Raw genomic sequence first — 13066 nt, 5'->3', positions numbered from 1 at the left:
TCTGTAGCAGCACATTCCCAGCGATGGTTTCAATTCTTGGGCTCAGATCAAAAGCACAGTAAAAATTTAAAGACAAGCAAACAAACAAAAACCAGAATAAGCACAGGCAGCAGAAAGTTCTGTTGGACGTGCAAAAGGGCCCTTCCCTCGTCCCTGCTACTATAACCCAGAAGTAACTCTTCAAAGGCTTTATGCAAGCTCAAAGCTGGTGCAAGAAGAGGCTCAGCTACTTAGGGAGAGAGGCAATCCCACTGCAGTGGTGCACACTAGGACCAGCAACCTCTCTGACGCTGATTCGGTACCAGACTCTCCCTCTGAAGATGCATAAACACCACTGAGCACTTGAAGAACAGCCTGCCATGGTGGAGCTTTGTTCCTGTCCTCAGTCAAAGACTGGTGTATGCCCTGACCAAAAGGTTTTCTGTCCGCTTCTGGCCTCCTGGGTGTTCTTTTAAATCTTTCCTATAACCACTCCAGATATTCTTGTTAGCTGTGCAGCTTTCTGAGCCCATTTTTGTGTCTTGGAGCTGACTGCTAAAAGCATTAAAATTGTAAAGTGGTGGACGAAGGAAGACAGTTTTGCTTTCAAGATGAAAAACATGCATCAAAGCCCATGTAGTAAATTTACAGAGTATTAAAACAAACAGAATCTGACCGTAGGGTAATATCATTTTAGGAAAGATGCGATGGCCTACCTCAAATTCTGCATTTAATGTGCACAGCTCTCACTTAACTTGCCTAGGCTATAAATCCCAAAGGCCAAATTCTGTCCAACCATCCTAAAACAGAGATATTTTTACACAGCAAAAGTAGACTTAATATAGCCTCTCTGTCCCAGTTACCAAATGCCCCCTTCACAGGCTCTGCTGATCCTTCTCCAGACAAAGTACAAAGCAGCGAACACCAGTCTGAGGGAAGATGGGTTTTCTGGAAGGTGCAGTATTTGGGTTTTAACCTGATGGCAGCAATAAAAGCATGGGAAGGGAAGGAGAAGCTGTAACAGCAAAGATGAAGTGATGCTGCTGGACACTGGGGCCTGGTACTGTGCTGCAAGTAAAATATACAAAAGATTTTCAGTTTCCATTTATTTAGTTCATGGCTACATATTGACAGTTAGCCATCTGATGGCCAGCTGAAAGGATGCACAACTGAAGCAGTGCATGGTTGTAGTCCCTGCCTTACCTACTTGGTTGTCATACATGGAGGTGATGAAATGTGTAACAGCTCTAGTACTTATGTCATATTTATCTTGGCTTTGTTTTTAACTTGGCTGGCCTAGTGTGATGAGCAGGGCCAATTTGGTTGAGCATAAAGATATTGACATCATTTCAAGCCCACATTCCCCAGGTTGCAATTCTTTGTTTTGACCTGTTATCTCAGATTATACTTTGACCCTGGCTTTTCGTTCTGAAAAGCAATTTTTCTATGGACACTGATCGAGTGTTCAAGCTCATTTTTTGCATAATTGAGGTCGAACAAGTATTTTTTAAAGTCTCTGAAACTTACAAGTAGCACAGCACTGTTTGCACTTTTGTCTGTGTAGCAGTGGCAACCACAAGAAAAATTGATTATGGTTTTTATAAGACTGTCTGGGATAAGAAAGCTGTCGCTTGAGCAGCAATGCTAAATGTGAGCTCCAGATCAATAACTGCGGTGCTAATAGCTTATAAATTAGTCACTGGAATTGTGAGCAGTTCCTAAGGGATTTTGTGTCCTGCTCCCGCTGAATTCCCCCTTAACTTCCTTTGAAAACCCCAGCCACTGTTCCTCCTCTTTTTGTTCACTGCATCCAGCACTATTTCCCTGCTTCCCTCCAGTCCTCTTTAACTGACCCTTTTTTGTCTATGCTTCTCCTAAATCTCTTTGCTCCCTTTTCCACTCTCTATTTTCTAATCTTCTCGTTGCAGCCAAACCAGTCATCTTGCAGGCCCTACCATTACACTGATGGCAGGCACCTGGATCCAGGCCCAGCAAAAGCGACGGGAGAAAGATGCTTGCAGCTCAGAGGGTCTCCATGCCCACACCACTAGCACAGCTTTCCAAGGGCCAGACTGGGAATGGACAGGCCTGGTGCCATGAAAAATCAGTGTTTGGGTTTCACAAAGGGAAATGCAGACCCTGTCCCGGGAGGCTTCCTCATTAACAGCCAACAACTCACTGGAAAGTCAGTGTGGTTTTCCTGCTTCCTAAACAAAAACTGAGTATTTTTGAGGCTGGGAAACTCTGGTGCGAGCCCACCATCACAATGTTTCACGGCAGTGGCAGTGAAGTTCCTCCTCCCCTAGCACTCAGTAGTAGCATGGGCGTCCTGGGGTGGCAATCTTCCTGTGGTGCACCACAGTCTCCCAAAAAGCAGAGATGTAAGAGTCACCAAGCTCCTATGAAATGCTTCCAAAAAAGGCTATCGGTGGATCCTTTTGGCTGTTGTTAAAAAGAACTTTCTGGGAAGAAGCTGACATTTTGTGTGGAAAGCAGTGCTTTTCATACGGTGTGTTTAGACAGGCACCTAACATTTCACTACAGATTTTGAATGTTGGGGTGCTGGTATGGGTGGCAGCATGTATCAGTGCTTACATTAAAAGTAATTACAGTGATGTTATAATCATCCCTAAGCCAGGCATTGCAAAACTGAATGATTTATTTTTAAACTTAATTCAAACATGCTCTGAAGTGTAACTGAGTAGCATGAGCTTGGCTCTGTAATGACATCCTGAAGCCAGCAAAGCAATATAGTTACGTTATTTTAAGGCCTGTGGTCTGTGCTTAGAGCACACCATTTTTCAAATGAGTATTTATTTCCCCTTTTCCCTTTCCCATAGTGGTTCCCATAAGCGCAAAGGTTTGTTCATTCCCAGACATGCCCTCCTCTCCCCCGACACCCTCTGTGCACCACCCTCACTGTGCAGCACAGCTCTGCTACAGCACCTGCACCTCAGTCCCTCTCCTCAGGGCTCCTCTTCCTGCTGCTCCCCACACACTGACCCGAGCTGCCCTGCCTGCTGGGCTGGCTTGAAGAATGGCTTAGTGGAGGCAATGGCTCCAGTTCACCCCTCCAGCCCCCAGAGGAAACCTGTCACATATTGTCATGCCTATGGCAGTGCTCCCACTTGGGCACCTAAGTGGAACTCAAAAAACCAAAGTGAATGACCCCCATGAGGGAAGGAGCTTTCACACCATGTACAGGATGCTCCAGGAGAGGAGGCTCTGGACAGGAGGACAAGCTGGAAAGCCCAGCCACCCTTGCCCCTGCAGCTACTCCTGAAGCCGAGGTTCACCTGGGAGAGCTGCCCAGCTCCTGGCATCACGCCCAGCAGGGGGTCTGACAGACAGGCCCTGCACATAGACCCCCTTTGCTCTTTGGGATGTCTTTGGGACCATCTGCCCAGCAACCCACTCCATATACTAGATGCCAAGATAAATTCCTGGGGAAGGAAGAAGTATGCCTGAAGTTACCCCTTCCCTTTCCTTCCCTGCCTTTCCCTCCCCAAGCAGATGTACCCGCTCCACAGCCCACATTTGCAAACTTTTTGCTTCTTCGAGCGATTTTTGCACTCTGAAACGGCATCATTGAATTTTGCTTGTTAAGGCAACATGGCTCATGTCTCAAAATGTTTGCTAGATTGGGTCTCATTTTGTAACATTTCCCCTCAAAGGACCATTCAGTGATGCATCTTAGAATCAGATTCCAGAGAGGGAACTAAAAGAAACATCAATAAAAAAAGAAACTGTGAGGAAACTAAATATAGAACAGGCCAATATGAATTAAACAACATCCTAGAAATCTTCACACAATAATTGATTTGCTCATTTGTACTTCTTTCTATTCTTTAATCTTTCAGCAGGGTTTCAATCCTCCCCCCATTGCTTTTTTAATATTCTCTGTTCATCTGTTGTCTACAATATTGTTTCTGATCTCTCTCATCCCATCAATCATCTATAAAAAGAGACTAGTCCACACACTCTGGTCTCCAATCCTAATGACTGTAAAGAACTAATCACCTAAACTGAGTGATGTTCATTGTTGTAAGTGTCTCTTTGATTTATTAAACATCTCTGTATAAATTCCTGCATGTTTTGCAAGTTGTTTCCTAGAACCTGTATGAAGGCACTTTGAAATCCTAAACCTGTCTGCTTATGGGGTTTTTGGTTCACCTAATAAATGGATTCTTGTCATGAAAAATGAACTTCTACTTAACTGAAAGGACCACTCAATTCCAAATTCAGGTCAGGTCCTCAGTTTGAGCTTTCCCTGAATACACAGCAAACTTACAAAGGCCACTCATATGCACTTTATATTAATTTGAAAATACTCTGTGCCTCGATTTGGCACATCTGCCTGCTGACGGAGAGCCATAGACACTATGGAAATGCTTTTAATGATGGCATTTTCTCTAGCTGTCACTTTCACATGCTGTTGCAAGCTCTTCAGTTGAGCAAGGAGACTTCCAATCTGACTAAATAAAGTTTAAGAACTGAATATGTTCACATTCTGTCCTAGTCAAAACGACGTATTCAGCACCACGCTGTCAGTGTGCAACTGTTCCTCACAGTGATGAGGTTGGATTTGTGTGCTGAAGTTGGCCTCTTTGACCAGACAGCAATGGTGAGGCCACCAAATGCCCAGCAAAGGATCTGTGTGTAACCAGATTTGGGAATTCTGAAAGGGGTGCAAGATCCACGTTCTGTCAGTCACATTGAGGGCTCTCTCTCCATTTAACCTGGTCTTATTTCGGAGAAAAAAAGACACTAAGGATAGAGCAGATTGCAATGTGAGCAAGGTATGTCTGGAGATGGTATGAGACTTCTTGAATGAGCCCAACATGATATTGTCATGAGCTAATTGTGAAAATGGGAACTGCACAAAATATTATATGGGCACGGCTGTTGGTAGAACCACACTTGGGACAAAACTCAAACCAAAGGAGCAGCTTGACCCACAACCCCTCTCTGGGTCTGCTTTAAGGCTTGTCTATTCACATTTTTTCACTGACACCTTAGGGTGCAGGACTAGAAAGAAAAGGTATAAAATGTTTGAACTGTGCCATTCTGGGAAGGATTTTTTTGCCAATGAGAAGTTTATAAATTCCGGTCCCCTTTCCCATGCTGGATTTGCTCAGAATATTGAGTGTCTGCTAAAAATAAATGCATATTCCTTAATGTTCACCACACTTTTTACAGCAGTCCCTGCTAATAAACCAGCTGCTGTTACAAGCAGGTGAGTTTCATGCATTGATTGCCTTAGTGCTTCATACTAAGTAAAAAAGACATTAATAATCTTATTATTACAGAAACAACATGAAAACTCATAAATATAGATTCAACAGTTAACATCACAAACCTGTGAAAACCCTTTTTTCAGCACAGTATGGGCATGGTTATGCTGGCAGGCAAAAGGTGTGGGGAAATACTATGTATAATTTATTCTATAGATTTGCCCACTTTTTTCTGTTTACAAAATGTGCATTAATACCTTACAGCTTTTGTGTTCTGTAACCGTTAGCAAAACAGTCGCTTGCAACCCTGTCTGGTAAGGGTGGACTAAGCTGAGCTGGTAAATTTGGTTTGGTGTGTAGAGCTCATGCGGCTTTCCTTGTCGCTGCCTGATTAGCAGGTTGTCAAGTGTTACGCTTAGAATGAAATTTTGTTTCCTTACATTCACTTTAGCATTCAAAATTTGCTTTCTGCACTTAGCTCAGGATCCCATACAAACATCAAGGGATTTGTGATTAAGGTTGCTGGCTAGAGCAGCCACTGAAAGTGATTAGCTCCACCACAAATGAATACACTCAGAAAGGGCTGCAACATAGAAACACAGCAGAAGAGGGGTCTTCTCTCTCTCTCTCTGAAAACGTGGAAATTATGTTTGGGGGAAAAAATTGGGGGTTTTCCCCCCAAATAACTGAAAAACAAATACAGAGAAAATAGATTTAGATTTCTGTTCAAGAAAATATTCATGGAACTGATTAGTGAAGTTTAAAACGTCCCCATCATCTGCACTCATATATATAACGTTGCTGTAAAAAGATATTTCTATTAATATCAGGTGAGAGAACTCCATTACCCAGTCATAAGAACATAAATAAATAATAGCCATCCGCAACACTGGTGTCAGCATCTTTATCATAGATGCTGATTTGGGCTAGATGATTTCCAAACTCTCAGGAAGGAGAGACTCATTTCTATTCCGAGAGGCTCCTGCTCAGAGGACCGTCACGCAAACGGACAGAGATTAGGAACAACTGACAATTTCTACATATGTGAACCCACCACACTACAAAAAGGGCTGCAGAGAGAAATCGTTCTTTAAAGTGCTTAAGAATTAAAGCACAGGCAGGGCAGAGGCTTTACATTGCAAGGAAAAAAGCACAAACAGGACAGTAAAAAATACACAAAGAATTTAACCCCCAAACAAGTCCTACAAAAACATTTTTTTTTTTGCTTAGAGACACCATATCACGCCACCCTGCAGTCAGATCACCTATATTAATACTGTATATTTAAAATATTTGCTGATCTGATAAAGTCCATCCACAAATTTGGTATCAGTGGTTTCACTGGGAAGTGATCTGTGGTTTTTCTCCGCACAGCTACACTTGACAATTTAAAGGTTATTATCTTGCAACCTACCTCAATGTTAAAAATTAATTTTTTCTCCTTTTTCATACAAACAATTGCCAAATCTCTGTGGAATAAACATGGTGATTATTTAACTTGTTTTACAACCTATTGAGCTTTAAACATGTCAGCTTATCTAAGAATGGATATTATAAATTATACAGCTCTGGTTTGGGAGAAAATCCTACATCTTGAAGAAAAGAAACAAAGACTTCCCTTTTCTGATTGGTGGTGGGTTTTTTTGTTTTGTTTTTGTGTTGTTTTGTTGTTTTTTTTCCCCAGAAAGATGGTTGCTGCTTGAGAGGCACTGAGCAGTAAAGAAGACTGGAAGTAGTTAGTCTTGGTGGAGGTGAACTGTACGGTTAGAGGGCAGAAAAAGAGGTCAGAGGTATATATGATCAATACAATATTGCACAGGAATTGCCACAGCGGACACCTCATACCTACTTTGTCTGTGCACTTATAAATACCTGTCCGTACTGCCAATCCCTGGCTCAGCTGAAAAAGGTTCTGTATCTTTGACGTGAGGCAAGAAGATCTCCATCCCCGCAGTTCTACTGAGATTACTCAGCTGTGAACAGATAACTCGATACAAAGAAGAGGAAGAAAAAGCAAGGAAAAAAGTAGAAGCAGACAATTTCATAGAGCCCAAACCAGACAAGACTCTCTCTGATGACCAAGGGAAAAGCTTTGATAAACGGTAGGGCAGCTCCTCAAATCCAGGTCTCTGAAAGTGGGGGTGGAACACTGCAGGAAATAATGTGAGAGTCCCTGCTGTGGGAGTCAAGGGAGACAGGGAAAATAGTTCAGGTAATAAAAAAAATGTTAATATTACAAGAGTGGAATGCATCTGAGTATAATTCCAGACTTTTAAGTTCAGTTTTCAAATCTTGGGGAAAGAAAGACAGCCCGCTGCCATCTCACTAGTTTGTCGCATTGGGTTTAAGGTGTGGAATAAATCAAAACTTTTTTTTTTTTTTTTTTCGGAACATGGTACAAAGAAATGCATTAATAATACATGAAAAATGTTCATCACGTTGGTGTGCATCAGTGGAAACACTATTTTAAAGAAGCTATGAGCAACACATGAAAAGACTTGACCTAGGTTTCACTTCTGATGTGTCGGGGTGGGGGCAAGGCAAGCATTTCTCTTACCCACTGATGTGCTGAATCTGTGACTTCCCGCTTGGGTAGAGAAGTTGGGTTCCCAAAGCAGGGACAAATCTTTTTTTCCCCCACAAGCAAGCAAGGAAGTTTGAATCCTCTGAGCCATCCTCTCTAAGTGTATTCAAGAGGAACAGAGAGAGAAATAAAACAAAACCTCCCAGCTAACTTGTAGCTGCCATGCCTTTTCTTCCTCTGCATGCTGAATGTTTAAATGTCTAAAGACTCTGATGTTTGCCGAGAACAGCAGTCATTTTTGTGCTCAGCTCTGCCAGGCTGGAGTGCAGAGGACTGGGACACATGCACATGCCCACATCCTGTGCCTTTCTAAATGGTTTTGATTTCCTTCCCTTTAGCTTCCAGATAGAAGTTTTTTTGTTTTGGTTTGGTTTGTTTTTTTTTAAATAATTATAAAAGTTGTTCTGATTAAAAGTATACAATTGCTATTTATGGAAGAGCATAGCTGCAATAAATATTTGTTTCTAAGCTAGCTGAATCTATCAGCAGAGTGTGGGAAAGATCAAAGGGAAGAGAAGATAAACACAAAAATGACATTTGTGATTCAGATTGTGGTAGCGTCCAAACACTCCACACAAAAATGAGGCCTCCTGCAGTTGATGCTGTACAGGCAAATAGTGGGATTTTCTTCTCTTCTGAAGTGCCAACAGAGGGGGATGAAAACAGATGATTTCTGCTACTGACCAGAATGAGGAAATGCTCATTTTGCCAGGGCATCTCTGCTCCTGGGGCTAATTCGCTTTGCAAGAACTGTGGGCACCCTCTGCCTGGCTGATGACATGGTGACAAGAAATATTTGGGTGCCACGACCTCCATGGGGCTGTGTGTCCATGTGGAAACCCTTTGGAGACCTTGTGCTTCAGGCAAAGCTTCGGTTCCACCAGCTCTTCCATGAGCTCCCTGTCCTCTCAGGGCTGATGAAATTCAGTCAAACTGGACAATTTCCTTTGCTTGATGGGCAGAGGGGGAAATGGACAGTCACTCGGCCGTGCAAACCCACAGGCAGCCTCTGTCGTGCCTCACTTTCCCACACACGTTGGAGGACACTTCAGCTGTGCCTCAGCGAGCTCGGAGAGGAGGCGTGAGCTCTGCCACGTGCCCTGCTGGGTGGAGGAACCACAGCTGACAGGCCCTCACATGGGGCTTTGTATGTGTTTTGTTCCCCTCTTCCCCGCACACTGCCGCTCTGTCGCCTTCCCCTGCCTTTGAGAAGCCCAGGGGTAAGCATGGTTGTCTGACCATGTCACAAGCCACAGGGGGGGATGTGGCCGTGGGACCTCTTTGCACTGACCTGCTGGTGGCCATCACCCCCACGTGGAGTCAGCAGAGCAGTCTTTAGCAAACCCGTAATCCTGAGCGAGGAGTGGCTCAGCATTCAATCACCCTGCCTCTCCCTGCTGGACCCTGATTTTCAGGTGGAGTTTATCACTCCAGCAGACAGTCATTGCACTCCTTATATATGCCTTAAGCCTGTTGTCACCGTCTTCATTTGTAGTTTTGTGAACTACTTTAAACTTATTTAATAGACTCTTGCAATAGGAAAAAAAGACCCTAAGGAAAGAGAGTAAAAATTTTTACTTTGCTAAGACCTTGCCTGGCAAGTTTCAGCTCAGAAACCCCAGAGAATGCAGAAGAGATTAATGAAAATGCTGAGAATCACCATAATAATTCCAACTACCCGCACCAGTGTCAGCAGGCTCAGCAGGGCCTGTCATTAGAAAGACCCCTTTTAAAATGGGTGTCCCTCCTATTAGTTAAATTATCTAGACTGTGGTGAAGAATATTCCAAGGTGACAGAAATCGGAACAGTACAGACTGCTAGAAATGAAAATCAGATAATTGCTCATAAATTACTTCTGGGGTCTTTCAAGATCTTTCAGTCTTGCTGACTGAAAGGCAAGTCATTTGGAATGCAATAATTAAAATAAAAGCTGCAACATACAGGAAATGTAGTTGGAAGGAAGATATTAAGAGATATATTGTACCTGCATAAATTATCAACTGGTTTTCAATAGCATCCTGAATTCATTCTTGTTCTCCTTAAGAAGCAAGTATGGATGAGAGCCTTGGCGTGGAGACCAACCCTGGCTCTGGTCCCCAGGCTCCTCCCTGGACTTCACACGTATTTGAGACAGGGGGGAAAAGGGGCTGGATATTATTGTCCTTTTTCTCGCTCTTTCCCTGATGCTGTGTTTGGTTAATGCTCCGTGACACCCACCCCTGACACGGGGGATCAGCAGATCTTCAAGGGTGGCAGAGCAGCCCTCTGGTCCCCTGGTGGCTTCAGCCCCTCCGAAGGAGGGATACTGCCCTGCTCGCATGGGTTGAAGGGACAAACCAAACTTTCTTCCCTTGAGATGGGACCTCGAGGCTTCATGGGGAAATATTATAAACAGGAGGCCTTTTCTCCTGATTTGACACATCTAAGGGTAAAATTAATGTCACTTGGTGTTCAGCTGAGCCACCTCCATATTAGGTTTTTTCAGTAGCTTTAGATGAAAGCTGCTTAGAGATGGAAGGGGTGCTCTGGTGAGCTGAGGGTCAAGGCATAGTCACCTCTTCAGCTGTATTCTCTCTTCTTTTTCTGATCATCCCACACAGCTCCCAACTGTTTGGAGGAGGATAGCAATGCAACTCCAGAAAATGTCTGTTAAAACTCCCTTTGACATTCATTTACTGCTGACCACGTTTGGTCTCAAAACATTAAGAAATTATTTCACCCCTCTTGGCATTTATTGGACTACATGGAGATGTTTTTTCAGACTACTTTTTTTTTTTTTTTTTTTTTTTTAAATCCAGACTATATTTTGTTAGTTGCCCAGAGGATTTCACGCATGGGCTACTCTATAAATAAGACTTACTACTCCCCAGTGACAAATGTGGTTTCTTTCTCAGAAGTTGCATAATAGCTCAAGCGGGATAAACAGGAATTTTCTGATGGTGTTAAGTTTCACAATTAAACAGGGGACAGTTCCTGCTGTAAGAGGGATAGCTAACCAGTTTTTAAATGACCTTTTTATTTTGTACTGAAGCCAACAAGTCCTCTAGCCATGAGTTACAGCTGGGCGATGGGGAGGCCATGAGCCACCAACTTGTGATTGCCTGCGGTTCCCCAGAGATAAATTTGATTCTCCCAACCAAATTTATAGCTAGGAGGAGGTAAGGAAGGCTGTAAAGTCTACCACTGGGTTGGCACTGTTACACTGATCCCAGTAAGGCCAAGGACTATACCAGCAGCTGAAATATCCCATGCTGTTCCAGGCGAGGCAGGAGGCAAGCCTGCAGGAGTGTCTGCAGCATGAACGACACCGCCTGTTTCTGGGAAGGAAAATGGAAGATTTCTGTCTTCAGGGCTGCTTCTCTGCACTTTTTGCCAAAACTAAATTAACCCCACGAACACAGAACAAGCGTACATATATTACCGAGCTTCTTTCATGAATAAAGGATGCCAGGTCACCTAACCTCCATCCAAATGAGCAGCACAGGAAGGGGGAGAGGAGAAGTGAAGGTAATTTGAAGTTACAGCGAGGAGGAGACAGAGGTTTACTCACAGCTGAATCATCCAACAACCCAATCTGTCAGCAATCAGTAAATATCACGCAAATTTGCATGGTTTTTGTCAATCTGTCCCCTGCCCTAGCGCTGCCAGGATCTCCTTTAGCCAGCATTCAGACCCCTTGCATGGTGGAGATGCCGCAGCCTCCCAGTACAACCACTTCCAGCGCTGATCTCCCTTTGACGCTGGACCTCAGCACAAAGGAAGGGTCAGGGATGATTTTTCCAGTTATGACATAATTTCCCCCAAATTATGCTTTTCCCCAATCCCATCACCTAAAGCTCCCTTAACATCTGGTGGTTTAGTACATGCTCAAAATTTCCATTACAGTGAGTCTTTACCATTCTTCCTGCTCTTTAGGCTTAGGAAATAATTTGCATAGGATTCAGGGCATGCAGGTGAGAGTGTTCTTGCGGACTGACCTTTCTATAATCTGTATTTCTCAGTGGTCATCGTTTCACCTTCATCTGGAAACTTACAGGGAAAAATGTCTTTTGGAACAATGAGAAAAGGCTGATAAAAACTGCTCATCAGTTTCTGGGATGTGTGAGAAGAAGAAGGATGGTTATCCCTCAGTCAATGCCTGAAATCAGCAGTCAAGAACAAACAAAGAGCTCATACTCCTATTTTATGACTAGATCTCAGCATTACATTGAAATGAAGTTGGCTATACCAAGTGCTACCTGGGCCATTCAGAGCTTGACCACAAAAGGCACCATGGGGCTGATGCTCAGTGGCACCACTGAGCTGTGTGTCTTCAGCACGGACACCCACTGGTAGGCACGTTTAGGGGGACAGGGTTCCTAGCTAAATGCATTGAGATGGACTGTGTGTTGTCATTACGTAGGAAGCACGTGTGTGCAGCCTAGTGGATATCAAATTTATTTGTACACAGGGGAACTTTGAAGTCTTTCAATGTGAAAACCCACAAGAGAGCAGAGGGATATGAAGCTGCAGAGTTGGTATTTTACGATAGGTCTCAGTTCCAGCATTGCTAGTCTCACATGCTCCTCTTATATTTCCCTGCTCCTTTACCACACCATTTCTATATACTTACCATTGAAAAGTATTTACATGAAAAATGTTCAAAAGGGAGAGAGGTTAGAAAAACTGTCAACTGGGCTAAAAATATTAAGCAAATCTTTTCCAGACTCCATGAAGTAATAGATTTCTAGTGCTGCCTACTCGGGACTTCTAGCAGGCTGCTGTACTCACAGGAGGGTGCGTTCTTAGCTTATTTTATGCATCAGCTTCATGTAGAATAATTGGTTCTGTAAGCAAAGAACACACGTTTTCTGATGGAGATTGCCTACCTCAAGGACAAACTAAGTGTAGATCTTTATTTTGGAGAACATTAGCTTTTGTGTAATTTAGCTAGCAAATGTAAAAACGTGTATATTCTTGAGGATTTTCTTCAAGCTAGAGCAGATACGTCCTCAGAAATGACTGAAAATGCAATGACGTTGAGTCTGAACTCAAAGCTGAGCCCTTGAACTCTTACAAGCCCAGGTCTGAGACCTCCATTCTCACACACTTTTTGAGAGGTAGACCTCTACATTAATCTCTCTAGTCAGACCCATGTTTGACTTAATTTTCCTCTACCAATAGCTGGAAATCTTCCTTTTCAGATAGGCATCCAGCCACCTACATCTCTGTATCTAAGACAAGCACAGAGTAAAACCAGGACTGTTTTGGCTGCCCTCCCACAAGGAA

Source organism: Falco rusticolus, chromosome 9, assembly GCF_015220075.1.
Source record: "Falco rusticolus isolate bFalRus1 chromosome 9, bFalRus1.pri, whole genome shotgun sequence".
Taxonomy (NCBI): Eukaryota; Metazoa; Chordata; class Aves; order Falconiformes; family Falconidae; genus Falco; species Falco rusticolus.
This window is presented reverse-complemented; position numbering follows the sequence as displayed.